Source organism: Rhinoderma darwinii, chromosome 3 (genome assembly GCF_050947455.1).
Source record: "Rhinoderma darwinii isolate aRhiDar2 chromosome 3, aRhiDar2.hap1, whole genome shotgun sequence".
In the NCBI taxonomy this organism is placed as follows: domain Eukaryota; kingdom Metazoa; phylum Chordata; class Amphibia; order Anura; family Rhinodermatidae; genus Rhinoderma; species Rhinoderma darwinii.
The window spans coordinates 8,399,467-8,419,114 of record NC_134689.1 but is presented as its reverse complement, the minus strand read 5'-3'; the positions used below and the strand labels follow the sequence as shown (position 1 = coordinate 8,419,114).

Genomic DNA, 19,648 nt, shown 5'->3' with positions numbered 1-19,648 from the left:
AGAGGGCAGTAGGGAGGTCCCACAGGTATAGCTAAAATACAAAAAACGGTCAAATTCTAAAAATAAAACAAAGCTTTGGATGTGAGTAGAGTAGAAAACATAGAGTAATTAAAAATCAGTTCAAGAAAAATAAAGTTATTTAATACAGAATATGTGTAGAATATATTGATGCGTACATGATATTGATGACATCACAACTGTTCGGATATAAGATATTCATGATATTGCATCAAGGACAAGAATAACAAACGTCTTCCGAATTCTCTTCTCTCAGTTGAAATAAAACAAGGGGAATAAAATCAAGTCAAGGATTCCTCTAATTGGCATTAAAGTACTTTTTTCAGCTGAGTGGCCCAAGGGACTTGGTTACATAATACTCATTATAATAGGCCTGGGCGCTGAGTGGGGGATGGTCTTTTTTAGAAGGATTCTGGGTAGAGCATATTTGGGCTGCAAAGATGTAATTAAAAGGAAAGAGGAGAAGGGATGGGATGGAGGCGACTCACGGTCTCAGCTTTGTTCTTAAGACCAGCGTCACGCTGTTTGTAAGAGGCTAGTTGTGCAATTAATTTGCATATTTAATCAGACCTCGCTTTGAATATTTGAATAATTAAAAGGGTCTCTTCCCTGCGCCCTCCGAGCACCAGGAAACGAAGAGATGGAAGGGAGAATTTGTAGCTGTAGAGCAGAAGCAATGATTAGCCTGGGTTATGGGACATATAGGGGTATTTTAGTTAAAAGTTATTTTAATTATTAATATGCACAGGAAATGTTTCTAACTATAAAAGTCAACTCCACAACTCTGCAGAAAATGTGAAGATTGTGCAGCTACAATAGAATCTGTTTAATTAAAGAATCTCATGATAATACTGTTCCCTATGTACTAGAATATAACTACTATAATACTGCCCCCTATATACAAGAATATAATTACTATAATACTGCCCCTATGTACAAGAATATAACTACTATAATACTGCCCCTATATACAAGAATATAACTACTATAATACTGCCTCCTATATACAAGAATATAACTACTATAATACTGCCCCCTATATACAAGAATATAACTACTATAATACTGCCCCTATATACAAGAATATAACTACTATAATACTGCCTCCTATATACAAGAATATAACTACTATAATACTGCCCCCTATATACAAGAATATAACTACTATAATACTGCCCCCCATATACAAGAATATAACTACTATAATACTGCCTCCTATATACAAGAATATAACTACTATAATACTGCCCCCTATATACAAGAATATAACTACTATAATACTGCCTCCTATATACAAGAATATAACTACTATAATACTGCCCATATATACAAGAATATAACTACTATAATACTGCTCCTATATACAAGAATATAACTACTATAATACTGCCCCTATATACAAGAATATAACTACTATAATACTGCACCCTATATACAAGAATATAACTACTATAATACTGCCCCTATATACAAGAATATAACTACTATAATACTGCCCCTATATACAAGAATATAACTACTATAATACTGCCCCTATATACAAGAATATAACTACTATAATACTGCTCCTATATACAAGAATATAATTACTATAATACTGCCCCTATATACAAGAATATAACTACTATAATACTGCCCCTATATACAAGAATATAACTACTATAATACTGCTCCTATATACAAGAATATAATTACTATAATACTGCCCCTATATACAAGAATATAACTACTATAATACTGCCCCCTATATACAAGAATATAACTACTATAATACTGCCCCCTATATACAAGAATATAACTACTATAATACTGCCCCTATATACAAGAATATAACTACTATAATACTGCCCCTATATACAAGAATATAACTACTATAATACTGCCCCCTATATACAAGAATATAACTACTATAATACTGCCCCTATATTCAAGAATATAACTACTATAATACTGCCCCCTATATACAAGAATATAACTACTATAATACTGCCCCCTATATACAAGAATATAACTACTATAATACTGCCCCTATATACAAGAATATAACTACTATAATACTGCTCCTATATAAAAGAATATAACTACTATAATACTGCCCCTATATACAAGAATATAATTACTATAATACTGCCCCTATATACAAGAATATAACTACTATAATACTGCCCCTATATACAAGAATATAACTACTATAATACTGCTCCTATATACAAGAATATAATTACTATAATACTGCCCCTATATACAAGAATATAACTACTATAATACTGCCCCCTATATACAAGAATATAACTACTATAATACTGCCCCCTATATACAAGAATATAACTACTATAATACTGCCCCTATATACAAAAATATAACTACTATAATACTGCCCCTATATACAAGAATATAACTACTATAATACTGCCCCTATATACAAGAATATAACTACTATAATACTGCCCCTATATACTAGAATATAACTACTATAATACTGCCCCCTATATGCAAGAATATAACTACTATAATACTGCCTCCTATATACAAGAATATAACTACTATAGTACTGCCCCTATATACAAGAATATAACTACTATAATACTGCCCCCTATATACAAGAATATAACTACTATAATACTGCCCCCTATATACAAGAATATAACTACTATAATACTGCCCCTATATACAAGAATATAACTACTATAATACTGCCCCTATATACTAGAATATAACTACTATAATACTGCCCCCTATATGCAAGAATATAACTACTATAATACTGCCTCCTATATACAAGAATATAACTACTATAGTACTGCCCCTATATACAAGAATATAACTACTATAATACTGCCCCCTATATACAAGAATATAACTACTATAATACTGCCCCTATATACAAGAATATAACTACTATAATACTGCTCCTATATACAAGAATATAACTACTATAATACTGCCTCCTATATACAAGAATATAATTACTATAATACTGTCTCTACTGTATATACAAGAATATAACTACTATAATACTGCCCCTATATACAACGATATAACTACTATAATACTGCTCCTATATACAAGAATATAACTACTATAATACTGCCACCTATTTACAAGAATATAACTACTATAATACTGCCCCCTATATACAAAAATATAACTACTATAATACTGCTCCTATATACAAGAATATAACTACTATAATACTGCCACCTATATACAAGAATATAACTACTATAATACTGCCCCTTATATACAAGAATATAACTACTATAATACTGTCTCTACTGTATATACAATAATATAACTACTATAATACTGCCCTTATATACAAGAATATAACTACTATAATACTGCTCCCGATATACAAGAATATAACTACTATAATACTGCCCCTATATACAAGCATATAACTACTATAATACTGCCCCTATATACAAGAATATAACTACTATAATACTGCCCCTATATACAGGAATATAACTACTATAATACTGCTCCCTATGTACAGGAATATAACTACTATAATACTGCCCCCTATATACTAGAATATAACTATAATACTGCCCTCTATATACAAGAATATAACTACTATAATACTACCCCTATATACAAGAATATAACTACTATAATACTTCCCTCTATATACAAGAATATAACTACTATAATACTGCCCCTATATACAAGAATATAACTACTATAATACTGCTCCTATATACAAGAATATAACTACTATAATACTGCTCCTATATACAAGAATATAACTACTATAATACTTCCCTCTATATACAAGAATATAACTACTATAATACTGCTCCCTATATACAAGAATATAACTACTATAATACTTCCCTCTATATACAAGAATATAACTACTATAATACTGCCCCCTATATACAAGAATATAACTACTATAATACTGCCCCATATACAAGAATATAACTACTATAATACTGCCTCCTATATACAAGAATATAACTACTATAATACTGCCTCCTATATACAAGAATATAACTACTATAATACTGCCCCTATATACAAGAATATAACTACTATAATACTGCCCCTATATACAAGAATATAACTACTATAATACTGCCCCTATATACAGGAATATAACTACTATAATACTGCTCCCTATGTACAGGAATATAACTACTATAATACTGCCCCTATATACAAGAATATAACTACTATAATACTGCCCCCTATATACAAGACTATAACTACTATAATACTGCTCCTATATACAAGAATATAACTACTATAATACTGCTCCTATATACAAGAATATAACTACTACAATACTGCCTCCTATATACAAGAATATAACTACTATAATACTGCCCCTATATACAAGAATATAACTACTATAATTATCTTTTTTATTTGAAAACTTGCAACAAATTATTACAATACCTTTGCAATACACTCATAACAGATAAAGAAAATAAACATTTGTCTCTTAATAACATCACAATAATTAAACAAACCATAATATATGAATATTGCTCCAGTATAGATTGTTTCAACTATTTTTCATGATATTATTCTAGACAGTATTACAGGAGAGTTCTTCTTTATTGATGACCGGGCTGCATCGCGCACACCACAGAGGGTACACGGTCACCACATTTATGACGTATAGTGAACCTCTATGATATGAACGGAGTTCGGGGTAGAAGTCTCCATACAGCAGCAAAGAGCTTCACTGTCCCACTAGATGTGGTGACTGCAGGGACACAGCAGGGACATTACTCTGTACATAAGTCTCTTGTATAAAGATGTCATTGGTTTTGTCGTCAGACAGACGCTGGAATATCGCATGCCGCCTGCTCCTATTCTTCGGACTGTTCACATTGATGGAGGTGATTTTCAGCCTCATCTTGGTTACATGTCTTTCCTACTTTTTTTCCTTCTTCCACTGCTATGTCCTGTAACACCCCATCTTTTGGTGGACATTGGGGGGTCAGCGTCTTCATCCTGAGGTTCGTCATCTGGGTTGTGTGAGGAGACTTGCTCCATCTCTGCTTCTTCTTCCTGGTCATCTTCCCCCAGCGCACAGTAACGTCCCCCAGTTATCGCCAGCACTGGAGACTCCGGTGATTTCTTTGCAGCAGTGATTTTTTTCCTAGAAGAATCATCTGTTTTACTTCTCCTTTTAACCGTCTGAAATCCCTCCTCATCGATACTGGTCGCTGTGGCTGGATCAGCTGGTTTTTTACTGGTCGCTTCGGCTGGCCCAGCTGGTTTTTTACTGGTCGCTGCGGCTGGATCAGCTGGTTCCTTACTGGTGTCGGGCAGATGTTTGGTGACAGAGTGACTGGATATTTTGCTTTTAGCGTGACCTCTATTTTCAGTGGCTGGTGACACTTGTGCAGCATCCATAGATGGGACATTCGTCTCTGGAGCAGGGTCTCTGGTACTTTGGCTCACATCCTCGCTGGGACTTCCAGGTTCTGGGGTTGTATCTACACATATGGAGACATCCTCCTGGTCTTCCTCCATGGCTCCTTTAAAGGTCTCCTCCTTATTATGCTCTGCATGCGGACACTCCCGGAATGTATGTCCAGGTCCTAAGCACAGGTTACAGATGACAGGTCCTGTACAATCATCCTTCACATGCCCAAACTGACCACATAGTGAGCACTTAATACGGGAACAGTTGAATGCCAGGTGTCTGCCCCCACATCTATGGCACAGTCGCGGTTGACCAGGGTAGTAACATATGCCTCTCTCCGAGCCCAGGTAGAAGGAGTGCGGCAGATGTCTGGTCACTCCATTCTCCTGAACCAGCTGGATCTTGACAGAATATCCTCCATTCCAGATCTCCTCCTCATCATAGATCTTTGTTGGCAGCCTCTTCACCTCACAATATCTGCTCAACCAGTGCTGCAAATCTGCCAGAGCCACCACCTCAGACTGGAACAGGACGGTGGCAGTGACTACCTGGGGTTTAGTCAGCTGGATGACATGTAGATGCTCCCACATCGTGTGCTCCTTTGTATCGTTATAAATACTCCAGAATAAATCTAGACTATATTGCAGCTTGAAACTGATGTCATAATTCCTGCTGGAGGGAACGTGGATCAGAGCGAACACCTCAGAAGCTTTAAACTTCATAAACTCCTTCAACAAAACTTTCCCAATGTAGAGTCTGGAGGGGAGGTTTTCCTCTGGTCCTGAGTACCTGATTCTGACCGCGTTCCTCCTCTGAGGTGGGGGGTTAGTCGGTCTTGTGACGCTGGAGAACAGTCTCCTGTACTGAGGTCTGTCAGCAGGTGGGTCAGGACTGGACCTCTCCTCAGCTGATTGTACTGCAGATCCTCCTGTGTCTGCTCCTGATCGCTGTGTAACCTGCACTCCATTCACTGACACTGCGGACGGCTGAACCTCCAGAACAGGGTCTGCAATATCCGCCTCAGCCTGTGCCGCTGGTTCATCAGATAGACTGTCAATCACCGCGCTGAGCGAGGTCTCACTTACAATGTCAGTATATGTGGCACTTTCTTGCTCACTCCCAGGAGTGCCACTCGCATTCACTTCATCAGTACTGCACATAGAGTCTACTGCAGTTAACCCCTCGTCAGCTGGCACACATTTCTCTGCAGCTTTAGCAGCATTTGTGTTGGCTGATTGCACAGACCCCACACATGATGAGAGATGTGATCCTCCAGCCACTGCACACTCATATCTTCCAGGGTTTCCCTGTGCCACAATATTATACACAGTCTTATAGTCAGTGTCTTTTTTTGCAATGATATTTTTTCTCTTCACAGTTTGGGCTCTGGTCTCCCTTTTGTTCTCAATTGCCCAGTTCTTTATTTTGGGTACTGTGCATGATTCTTTCTGCAATCTCTCCTTCAATATCACCAGCTCACGTGTGCAAACATCCAGACACTCACATTTCATCAGCTTTGCCTTTGGATCAGTCTCTTGGTTAATTTCAGTTCTCAATTTGCGAACTTGCATTTCCATCTTAAAGATATTTTTCTTTGTCATTTTTGTGTACAATTCACCAACATTATGAGATTCAGTTGACTCACCAGCCACCATTTCCAGATCATCACCTCCACCATCTCCATGCTGCAGGTCAAACTCCAGACTCTGGGCTTTCCCAGGATCATCAGCCCAGGACCCCTCCCCTCCACCTGGGTCAGAAGCCATGCATAGTCCTAACAGGGAGCTCACAAGCACACGTCTATCCTCTCCTATGGACAAGAATATAACTACTATAATACTGCCCCTATATACTAGAATATAACTACTATAATACTGCCCCCTATATGCAAGAATATAACTACTATAATACTGCCTCCTATATACAAGAATATAACTACTATAGTACTGCCCCTATATACAAGAATATAACTACTATAATACTGCCCCCTATATACAAGAATATAACTACTATAATACTGCCCCTATATACAAGAATATAACTACTATAATACTGCTCCTATATACAAGAATATAACTACTATAATACTGCCTCCTATATACAAGAATATAATTACTATAATACTGTCTCTACTGTATATACAAGAATATAACTACTATAATACTGCCCCTATATACAACGATATAACTACTATAATACTGCTCCTATATACAAGAATATAACTACTATAATACTGCCACCTATTTACAAGAATATAACTACTATAATACTGCCCCCTATATACAAAAATATAACTACTATAATACTGCTCCTATATACAAGAATATAACTACTATAATACTGCCACCTATATACAAGAATATAACTACTATAATACTGCCCCTTATATACAAGAATATAACTACTATAATACTGTCTCTACTGTATATACAATAATATAACTACTATAATACTGCCCTTATATACAAGAATATAACTACTATAATACTGCTCCCGATATACAAGAATATAACTACTATAATACTGCCCCTATATACAAGCATATAACTACTATAATACTGCCCCTATATACAAGAATATAACTACTATAATACTGCCCCTATATACAGGAATATAACTACTATAATACTGCTCCCTATGTACAGGAATATAACTACTATAATACTGCCCCCTATATACTAGAATATAACTATAATACTGCCCTCTATATACAAGAATATAACTACTATAATACTACCCCTATATACAAGAATATAACTACTATAATACTTCCCTCTATATACAAGAATATAACTACTATAATACTGCCCCTATATACAAGAATATAACTACTATAATACTGCTCCTATATACAAGAATATAACTACTATAATACTGCTCCTATATACAAGAATATAACTACTATAATACTTCCCTCTATATACAAGAATATAACTACTATAATACTGCTCCCTATATACAAGAATATAACTACTATAATACTTCCCTCTATATACAAGAATATAACTACTATAATACTGCCCCCTATATACAAGAATATAACTACTATAATACTGCCCCATATACAAGAATATAACTACTATAATACTGCCTCCTATATACAAGAATATAACTACTATAATACTGCCTCCTATATACAAGAATATAACTACTATAATACTGCCCCTATATACAAGAATATAACTACTATAATACTGCCCCTATATACAAGAATATAACTACTATAATACTGCCCCTATATACAGGAATATAACTACTATAATACTGCTCCCTATGTACAGGAATATAACTACTATAATACTGCCCCTATATACAAGAATATAACTACTATAATACTGCCCCCTATATACAAGACTATAACTACTATAATACTGCTCCTATATACAAGAATATAACTACTATAATACTGCTCCTATATACAAGAATATAACTACTACAATACTGCCTCCTATATACAAGAATATAACTACTATAATACTGCCCCTATATACAAGAATATAACTACTATAATACTGCCCCCTATATACAAGACTATAACTACTATAATACTGCTCCTATATCGTGGGTTCCAGCCTTATAGATAAAGAAGGGCAGCACGGTACCTCAGTGGTTAGAAATCGTGTCTTGCAGCGCTGGGGTCCTGGGGGTCTCCGTGTGTTTGTGAGTTTCTTCCCACACTCTACAACAACTAGGTTATTTTGCTTCCTTGAACATTGACCCTGGGTTGTCTGTGCCTCTCAGATAGGGAATTTGTTTGTGGGCAAACACAACTGTCCATGGTTTGTTTCTGGTATTGCAGCTCAGCTCCATGGAAGTGAATGGGGCTGAGCTGCAATACCACATACAACCTGTTGACATGTGTGGCGCTATTTTTGGCAAAAAATCTGCCATGATTTTCTAATCTAGGACAACCTGTTCAAAAAACAATAAAAATAAGGTGTCTCTTTAAGACTATCAATATTGGATCAGATATGCAGCATTGCAGCTTTCTCTCACCAGCTGAAATCTGGCGCTGGCGTAGATAGGCGTCCCCCGTTGAGTAAACAACAGATGCAAACATTGATATATTCCAATGAAACATCCTTTCCTACTGAGATACCAGCCTTTAAAAATCGCTTTCTAACACAACCACGGTGACAGAGACATTACATGATACAGAGACTCCGCAAAGAAGGGGGCGCCGACTTTCGCTTTAATACCCAGTTAAGCCCCTCCGATAAATAATGCCCCATGCGGTGCGGCATTGCACTATATTCAGTTTCTTTAGAATTATTTGTGTGTTTGTCTATACTGTGATATATAATATATACCAGGCTGGTATTATAGCATTGGTCGGGCACCCCTCCCCCGCCTGATCCCAGCATGCTCCGTCTCTGTTTTATATTTAGCTGTGTTTTTCTTCTTCATCTCACAGCATAAATATTTTATCATGTGTTAAAAATTCGAAGTCCTTTGTAGCGAGTTTGTAATCTCCGGAGTTGCATCGAATTAGACGGCTCGAACGTCGGCTCGCCATCTCTGACTTTGGCAAGAAGGTCTACGGAGAGAGAAGAGAAAAAAGATGGTGGAGACTTGAAGGGTGCACAGGTGACTCTATGGAAACCAAAGTCTATTCTTGTGCAATCACTTAAAATATCCACTCGAAAAAAGTGAAATGTCGAGCTGAATCCCTACCGGATTCTATGTCAGGTCTACCGGATTCAATGTCCGGTCTACCGGATTCTATGTCCGGTCTACCGGATTCTATGTCCGGTCTATCGGATTCTATGTCCGGTCTATCGGATTCTATGTCAGGTCTACCCGATTCTATGTCAGGTCTACCCGATTCTATGTCAGGTCTACCGGATTCTATGTCAGGTCTGCCGGATTCTATGTCAGGTCTATCGGATTCTATGTCAGGTCCACCGGATTCTATGTCCGGTCTATCGGATTCTATGTCAGATCCACCGGATTCTATGTCCGGTCTATCGGATTCTATGTCAGGTCTACCGGATTCTATGTCAGGTCTACCATATTCTATGTCAGGTCTACCGGATTCTATGTCAGGTCTACCGGATTCTATGTCAGGTCTACCAGATTCTATGTCAAGTCTGCCGGCTGCTTAGATTGCAGGTGCGCCCACTTTATGGTTATTTTTAGATATGAAGGGAACTATTGATAATCTTCCTATATAAATTGTGGAGGGGCGACGCGGACATGATCAAAATTAAGCATTTTTTTTCCTACTAAATATAGAATCTTGAGGACTGGATAATGGAGAAAGTAGGACCAGGTACCACGGACCAGTTTTCATATAAGAGGTTCTGCGGTTTGGGCAATCTCGACATGTTAGAAGGGTCCCTTGACAGTAAGCAGGTCACAAAGTGTCCTCCAGCTGTGATCTGTGAGGAGACCTGGCAGTGTTTAATTTCCCTGCAGCGCCCCTAAAGGGGAAATGAAGCATTACACTGTGTCCATGCATATCAATGTGTTGTCTGTATTATGCAGGACAGGACAGGTCCTCCAGAGAGAGAGAGAGAGAGAGAGACGGTCTATGTAACGGCTCTCCACTTCACGCCAAGAAATGAGGATCCTGAACAGAGGACTCCCCTCTATTAACTCAGAATTCCCTTTTAGAATATTTGAAAAACATTTTTCTGAAAGGAACAACCCCTTTAAAGAGAAACTCCAGCAGACACATAAAATCATGCCCACCACCCATTAACCTGGCCCATATTATAAGTGTTCTTCTGTTCCCCCCCAGGCCACTTGTAAGTTCTGTCCGCCACTTGACTGTAGAAATCAATGTCTACAGGCATCACATAGGGAGGTATCGCCTGATCACATCCAGCTGAAGTTAAGTTATATTGATCTTTTCAAATTTTAAATAAAATTCAGGAGATGCACTGTAAGGCACAGGAGAGGCCGGAGGCTGTGCCCTGTGCAGCAGCATGCGTGTTATAGGCAGTTTGCAGACTTCAGTCTACGACAGAGGTGATTGGTTGGCGATCATCTTACATCATCTAAAGGAAGCAGCCTGGAGAAGATTCAGTGACATCACCAGAAGATTTGTGGTTGTCACGCAGGCATATTCTGCATGGTATTTAATTACTCAAAGACCAAGTGACAGCAGAGGCATCAGACATCATGATTAAAGAAGAGAGTTCATATGGGAAACTATGGTTCTTACTGGAGTTTCCCTTCAAGCAGGCCATACACAGATAGATCATGTTCTCATGACTACTTTCTCTTACAAGAGGATCCATCACCTGAAGAGCTCTCTATTTTAGGGAATCTATAAAATACTATGCTAATGGGGAGAAGCACCCACTAAACATTACCACGTACCATATGAAAACAAGGGCACCTAAATCCTCTCTTAATGCTCCTTAAAGGCTGAGAGGGTTCATATGATGGCACCTTTCAGGTGTTGATATTTTTAAGAGTCCAAATAGGCAGAAGTAGGGTTCATGTGAGATGTCTCGGCCAGTAAGAAACACCAAAATAAGGCTCAATGGACGGATTTCTACCTGTTGTTGGACTCCTCCAATAGTAAACCTTTAGTATAAAATATCAGGATTTACAAGGCTGGATGATGTAATTTTCAATTGGAATTGGCTTTGGACTAGTTTGGGTTGCTCAGTCTTAATCCCAGCAAGGAAATATGGTCTGGTAGACCCCACTAGATATGACAAAATCCCCATCAGATATGACACAGCCACCATCAGAGATGATGAACCACCACAAGATATGACTTAACCACCATCAGATATGATATGGCCACCATCAGTTATGCATTAACTATCACCAGATATTATATAGCTATCACCAGATATGACATAACCTTCACCAGATATGGTATAATCATCAGCTATGGCATAGCTACCAGAAGATATGACATAACCACCACCAGATATGACATAACCACCACCAGACATGACATAACCACCACTAAATACGATATAACCACTGTGAGATATGACAAAGTCACCATCAGATATGACATAGCCACCAACAGATATGACATAATTATCAGATACGACAAGGCCGCCATCGAAAAATGACATAACAACCATCTCCAGATACGACATAGCCAGAGCAAGATATGACATAACCATCAGATATGACATAACCACCATCAAATATGAAATAACCATCAAATATGACATAACTCCCACCAGATAGGACATAACCACCACTAAAAATGACATAACCACCCCCAGATACGACATAGCCACCACCAGATATGATATAACGACTACCAGATATGACATAGCCACCACCAGATATGAAATAACCATCAGATATGACATAACCACCACCAGATATGACATAACCTTCACCAGATATGATATAACAACGAGCAGATATGACATAACCACCATCAGCTATGACATAGCCACAACCAGATATGAAATAACCATCAGATATGACATAACCACCATCAGATATGGTATAACCACCACCAAATTTGCCTTAACCACCCCCAGATATGACATAGCCACCACCAGATATGAAATAACCATCAGATATGACATAACCATCAGATATGACATAACCACCACCAGATATGACATAACCTTCACCAGATATGATATAACAACGAGCAGATATGAGATAACCACCATCAGATATGACATAGCCACCACCAGATATGACATAACCTTCACCAGATATGATATAACAACTAGCAGATATGACATAACCACCATCAGATATGACATAGCCACCACCAGATATGAAATAACCATCATATATGACATAACCACCATCAGATATGGTATAACCACCACCAATTATGACATCACCGCTCCCAGATATGATATAGACACCACCAGATATGATATATCGACTACCAGATATGACATAGCCACCGCCAGATATGACAGCACCAGATATAACATAACCATCAATTATTAAATAACCACCAGATATGACATAATGACTAAAGTACAAAAAAACACACAATTTGTGAAATCAGCTCCCTGCCTCGAAGTACGCAGTTGTGTTCAATAGATGTCTTTGTGCACAGAGAGGATTGCTCAGCTGGTCCTCAGGTAAACATAGGAGACGTAGAAAATACTTGTGGTTCTTCAGCATCCGATGAGTTTAAAAACATGATCAGTTTATTCCAAGATTAAATAAAAACACAATGTGCACATCCAAAAGAAAGTTTCTCTTACATGTTTCGAACCATGTACTTGTTCTTACTCATAGCCAATTGATATCACAGACACAAGTTATTTAAGGTTACTGGAGAGCGACAAGTATGTTCTACGTCTCCTATTACACAACCACCACCAGATGAGACATAGCCATGACATAAGCACCATCAAATATGACATCACCACCATCAGCTATGACAAAAACAACATAAAAAATGACATCACCACCATCAGCTATGACATAAACACCATCAAATATGCATCACCACCATCAGCTATGACATAAACACCATCAAATATGCATCACCACCATCCGCTATGACATAAGTACTATCAAATATAACATCACCACAATCAGCTATGACATAAGTACTATCAAATATGACATCACCACCATCAGCTATGACATAAGCACTATCAAATATGACATCACCACCATCAGCTATGACATAAGCACCATAAGATATGACTTAAACACCATCAAATATGACATCACCACCATCAGCTATGACATATGCCCATAAGATATGACATAATCAAATATGACATCACCACTACCAGTGGTTTAAGGAATCCTCAAGGATATTTTGAGGACTATGGATGGAGTGGGGGGGATGATTGTAGATCAATCTTATAGATCTGATACATTTTAAGGGGTTGTCCATATGTCCAAGTGGACCATTTGGGAGTCTCCTCTAGTAACAAGGGTAAAGAAGGAAACATTGACTATCTACACAGTTAGGTCCCAGCATCATGACTCCCCAAGATCAGCTTATTGTGGGGGTGGGATGACCTTTTCTCCAGAAAGGAGTAGTCCTATTCAGTTAGTGCCACCCATCAACTCCCATTCCTCGATTTAAAATTTGACGAAAAACATTTTATTAGGAATTTAAGGTTGCTTAGTGCTCCACCATTGAAAATAAAATATTCTTTATGCCATAATATTTAGCCCGGCCATAAAAGATCCCAACCATCGGTGATCGGAGTCCTGCCGGAGCCTCTGCGCACCTCACTGAAAGTCACTTAACTAGATCAACTCTGGAGGACGTTTTGTTCTTCTCCGATTTATCTATAAAAACAAGATGGCACCCCACGGTGGCTTTAGAAGAAACCCTTTAAAGGATTCCCTTTCAACTGAATCCCTTTGTCATTTTCACAATAGTCTCAAGTTCGCTTTTATTTAGTGTCAGACAGACTTGCTCTGCATTGATAAAAGTTCGAAATCGCCACACGGAATATCGCTCCGCTGAGACGTCCAGTTCTGAAATCTAAAAACAACAAATATCTTCAAAGTTCCCTTCTTATATGTGCAAAATCCAGGTGTTCCCTTGGCTAAGATTAATGGGACAATAAATGGGAAATTTAAAGTAAAGGTTGATCCAGCATGAAAAAACACCCGGTGATATTAGTCATAGACCAGATTATAGCTCATTGTGACCTCACCAAAACAGTCCATTGTTAATAATATATAATCATTTACAGGAGATACCCAGGTTATACCAGCATGCTCCATATCACTATATACAGGAAGATGTATAACTTATACCAGCTGTACATATATAATTATATACAGAAGATACCCAGGTTATACCAGCATGCTCCATATCTCTATATACAAGAAGATGTATAACTTATACCAGCTGTACATATATAATTATATACAGAAGATACCCAGGTTATACCAGCATGCTCCATATCTCTATATACAAGAAGATGTATAACTTATACCAGCTGTACATATATAATTATACACAGAAGATACCCAGGTTATACCAGCATGCTCCATATCACTATATACAAGAAGATGTATAACTTATACCAGCTGTACATATATAATTATATACAGAAGATACCCAGGTTATACCAGCATGCTCCATATCACTATATACAAGAAGATGTATAACTTATACCAGCTGTACATATATAATAATATACAGAAGATACCCAGGTTATACCAGCATGCTCCATATCACTATATACAAGAAGATTTATAACTTATACCAGCTGTACATATATAATTATATACAGAAGATACCCGGGTTATACCAGCATGCTCCATATCACTATATACAAGAAGATGTATAACTTATACCAGCTGTACATATATAATTATATACAGAAGATACCCAGGTTATACCAGCATGCTCCATATCACTATATACAAGAAGATGTATAACTTATACCAGCTGTACATATATAATTATATACAGAAGATACCCAGGTTATACCAGCATGCTCCATATCACTATATACAAGAAGATGTATAACTTATACCAGCTGTACAGATATAATTATATACAGAAGATACCCAGGTTATACCAGAATGCTCCATATCACTATATACAAGAAGATGTGTAACTTATACCAGCTGTACATATATAATTATATACAGAAGATACCCAGGTTATACCAGCATGCTCCATATCACTATATACAAGAAGATGTATAACTTATACCAGCTATACATATATAATTATATACAGAATATACCCAGGTTATACCAGCATGCTCCATATCACTATATACAAGAAGATGTATAACTTATACCAGCTGTACATATATAATTATATACAGAAGATACCCAGGTTATACCAGCATGCTCCATATCACTATATACAAGAAGATGTATAACTTATACCAGCTGTACATATATAACTATATACAGAAGATACCCAGGTTATACCAGCATGCTCCATATCACTATATACAAGAAGATGTATAACTTATATCAGCTGTACATATATAATTATATACAAAAGATACCCAGGTTATACCAGCATGCTCCATATCACTATATACAAGAAGATGTATAACTTATACCAGCTGCACATATATAATTATATACAGAAGATACCCAGGTTATACCAGCATGCTCCATATCACTATATACAAGAAGATGTATAACATACCAGCTGTACATATATAATTATATACAGGAGATACCCAGGTTATACCAGCATGCTCCATATCACCATATACAAGAAGATGTGTAACTTATACCAGCTGTACATATATAATTATATACAGGATATACCCAGGTTATACCAGCATGCTCCATATCACTATATACAAGAAGATGTATAACTTATACCAGCTGTACATATATAATTATATACAGAAGATACCCAGGTTATACCAGCATGCTCCATATCACTATATACAAGAAGATGTATAACTTATACCAGCTGTACATATATAACTATATACAGAAGATACCCAGGTTATACCAGCATGCTCCATATCACTATATACAAGAAGATGTATAACTTATATCAGCTGTACATATATAATTATATACAAAAGATACCCAGGTTATACCAGCATGCTCCATATCACTATATACAAGAAGATGTATAACTTATACCAGCTGCACATATATAATTATATACAGAAGATACCCAGGTTATACCAGCATGCTCCATATCACTATATACAAGAAGATGTATAACATACCAGCTGTACATATATAATTATATACAGGAGATACCCAGGTTATACCAGCATGCTCCATATCACCATATACAAGAAGATGTGTAACTTATACCAGCTGTACATATATAATTATATACAGGATATACCCAGGTTATACCAGCATGCTCCATATCACTATATACAAGAAGATGTATAACTTATACCAGCTGTACATATATAATTATATACAGAAGATACCCAGGTTATACCAGCATGCTCCATATCACTATATACAAGAAGATGTATAACTTATAACAGCTGTACATATATAATTATATACAGAAGATACCCAGGTTATACCAGCATGCTCCATATCACTATATACAAGAAGATGTATAACTTATACCAGCTGCACATATATAATTATATACAGAAGATACCCAGGTTATACCAGCATGCTCCATATCACTATATACAAGAAGATGTATAACATACCAGCTGTACATATATAATTATATACAGGAGATACCCAGGTTATACCAGCATGCTCCATATCACCATATACAAGAAGATGTATAACTTATACCAGCTGTACATATATAATTATATACAGGAGATACCCAGGATATACCAGCATGCTCCATATCACCATATACAAGAAGATGTGTAACTTATACCAGCTGTACATATATAATTATATACAGGATATACCCAGGTTATACCAGCATGCTCCATATCACTATATACAAGAAGATGTATAACTTATACCAGCTGTACATATATAATTATATACAGAAGATACCCAGGTTATACCAGCATGCTCCATATCACTATATACAAGAAGATGTATAACTTATAACAGCTGTACATATATAATTATATACAGAAGATACCCAGGTTATACCAGCATGCTCCATATCACTATATACAAGAAGATGTATAACTTATACCAGCTGCACATATATAATTATATACAGAAGATACCCAGGTTATACCAGCATGCTCCATATCACTATATACAAGAAGATGTATAACATACCAGCTGTACATATATAATTATATACAGGAGATACCCAGGTTATACCAGCATGCTCCATATCACCATATACAAGAAGATGTATAACTTATACCAGCTGTACATATATAATTATATACAGGAGATACCCAGGATATACCAGCATGCTCCATATCACTATATACAAGAAGATGTATAACTTATACCAGCTGTACATATATAATTATATACAGAAGATACCCAGGTTATACCAGCATGCTCCACATCACTATATACAAGAAGATGTATAACTTATACCAGCTGTACATATATAATTATATACAGAAGATACCCAGGATATACCAGCATGTTCCATATCACTATATACAGGAAGATGTATAACTTATACCAGCTGTACATATATAATTATATACAGGAGATAACCAGGTTATACCAGCATGCTCCATATCACTATATACAAGAAGATGTATAACTTATACCAGCTGTACATATATAATTATATACAGAAGATACCCAGGTTATACCAGCATGCTCCATATCACTATATACAAGAAGATGTATAACTTATACCAGCTGTACATATATAATTATATACAGAAGATACCCAGGTTATACCAGCATGCTCCATATCACTGTATACAAGAAGATGTATAACTTATACCAGCTGTACATATATAATTATATACAGGAGATACCCAGGTTATACCAGCATGGTCCATATCACTATATACAAGAAGATGTATAACTTATACCAGCTGTACATATATAATTATATACAGAATATACCCAGGTTATACCAGCATGCTCCATATCACTATATACAAGAAGATGTATAACATATACCAGCTGTACATATATAATTATATACAGAAGATACCCAGGTTATACCAGCATGCTCCATATCACTATATACAAGAAGATGTATAACTTATACCAGCTGTACATATATAATTATATACAGAAGATACCCAGGTTATACCAGCATGCTCCATATCACTATATACAAGAAGATGTATAACTTATACCAGCTGTACATATATAATTATATACAGGAGATACCCAGGTTATACCAGCATGCTCCATATCACTATATACAGGAAGATGTATAACTTATACCAGCTGTACATATATAATTATATACAGAAGATACCCAGGCTATACCAGCATGCTCCATATCACTATATACAAGAAGATGTATAACTTATACCAGCTGTATATATATAATTATATACAGGATATACCCAGGTTATACCAGCATGCTCCATATCACCATATACAGGAAGGTTCAGAACTGGAGGCTGCATAAGTAATAACTTTGATTTAGTTTGCTTATAACGCAGCTTTCCTGAATGTTGTTTACAGCAGCGGCGAAGCTCATCGTCTCCGTCTTGTAATGTCGTTTGTAGCGCATCTTGTCACAGCGACCGTTCACGGGAGCCGCGAGTGTTTGATTACAGTGTGATATTAGTATAACATTTTCATTAAACAGAGCTCCTGACAGTGATTTATACCCAGTGCGCTGTGCGGGGAGATCATTCTGCATCTTCCTGTCACTTATGGAACATCCATAATGATTGTTTATGTTAAAGGGGTTGTGCAAGATTAGAAAATATTCAGCTTTTTTATTCTTTTGCAGACAGAGTGCCACTCTGGTACGCAGGCTGTGACTGG

General features: G+C 36.7%; 2 protein-coding genes across 6 annotated transcripts in view; one reads left to right on the top strand and one right to left on the bottom strand.

The window, feature by feature from the left end:
• Positions 1–19,648, top strand: part of LARGE1 (LARGE xylosyl- and glucuronyltransferase 1) — a 394,217-nt gene that overhangs the window by 135,272 nt on the left and 239,297 nt on the right. The gene's annotated exons all lie outside the window — the stretch shown is intronic.
• The window catches only part of LOC142748662 (E3 ubiquitin/ISG15 ligase TRIM25-like), a 232,115-nt gene that overhangs the window by 12,914 nt on the left and 199,553 nt on the right, over positions 1–19,648 (bottom strand). The window contains exon 1 of one of the 5 annotated variants that reach the window (XR_012882281.1): positions 9,010–9,100. The exons of the other annotated variants lie outside the window; for them this stretch is intronic. The gene's annotated coding sequence lies outside the window, so the exon portion shown is untranslated. Of the gene's footprint in view, positions 1–9,009; positions 9,101–19,648 lie in introns of those variants that run through there. 5 annotated transcript variants of the gene reach the window in all.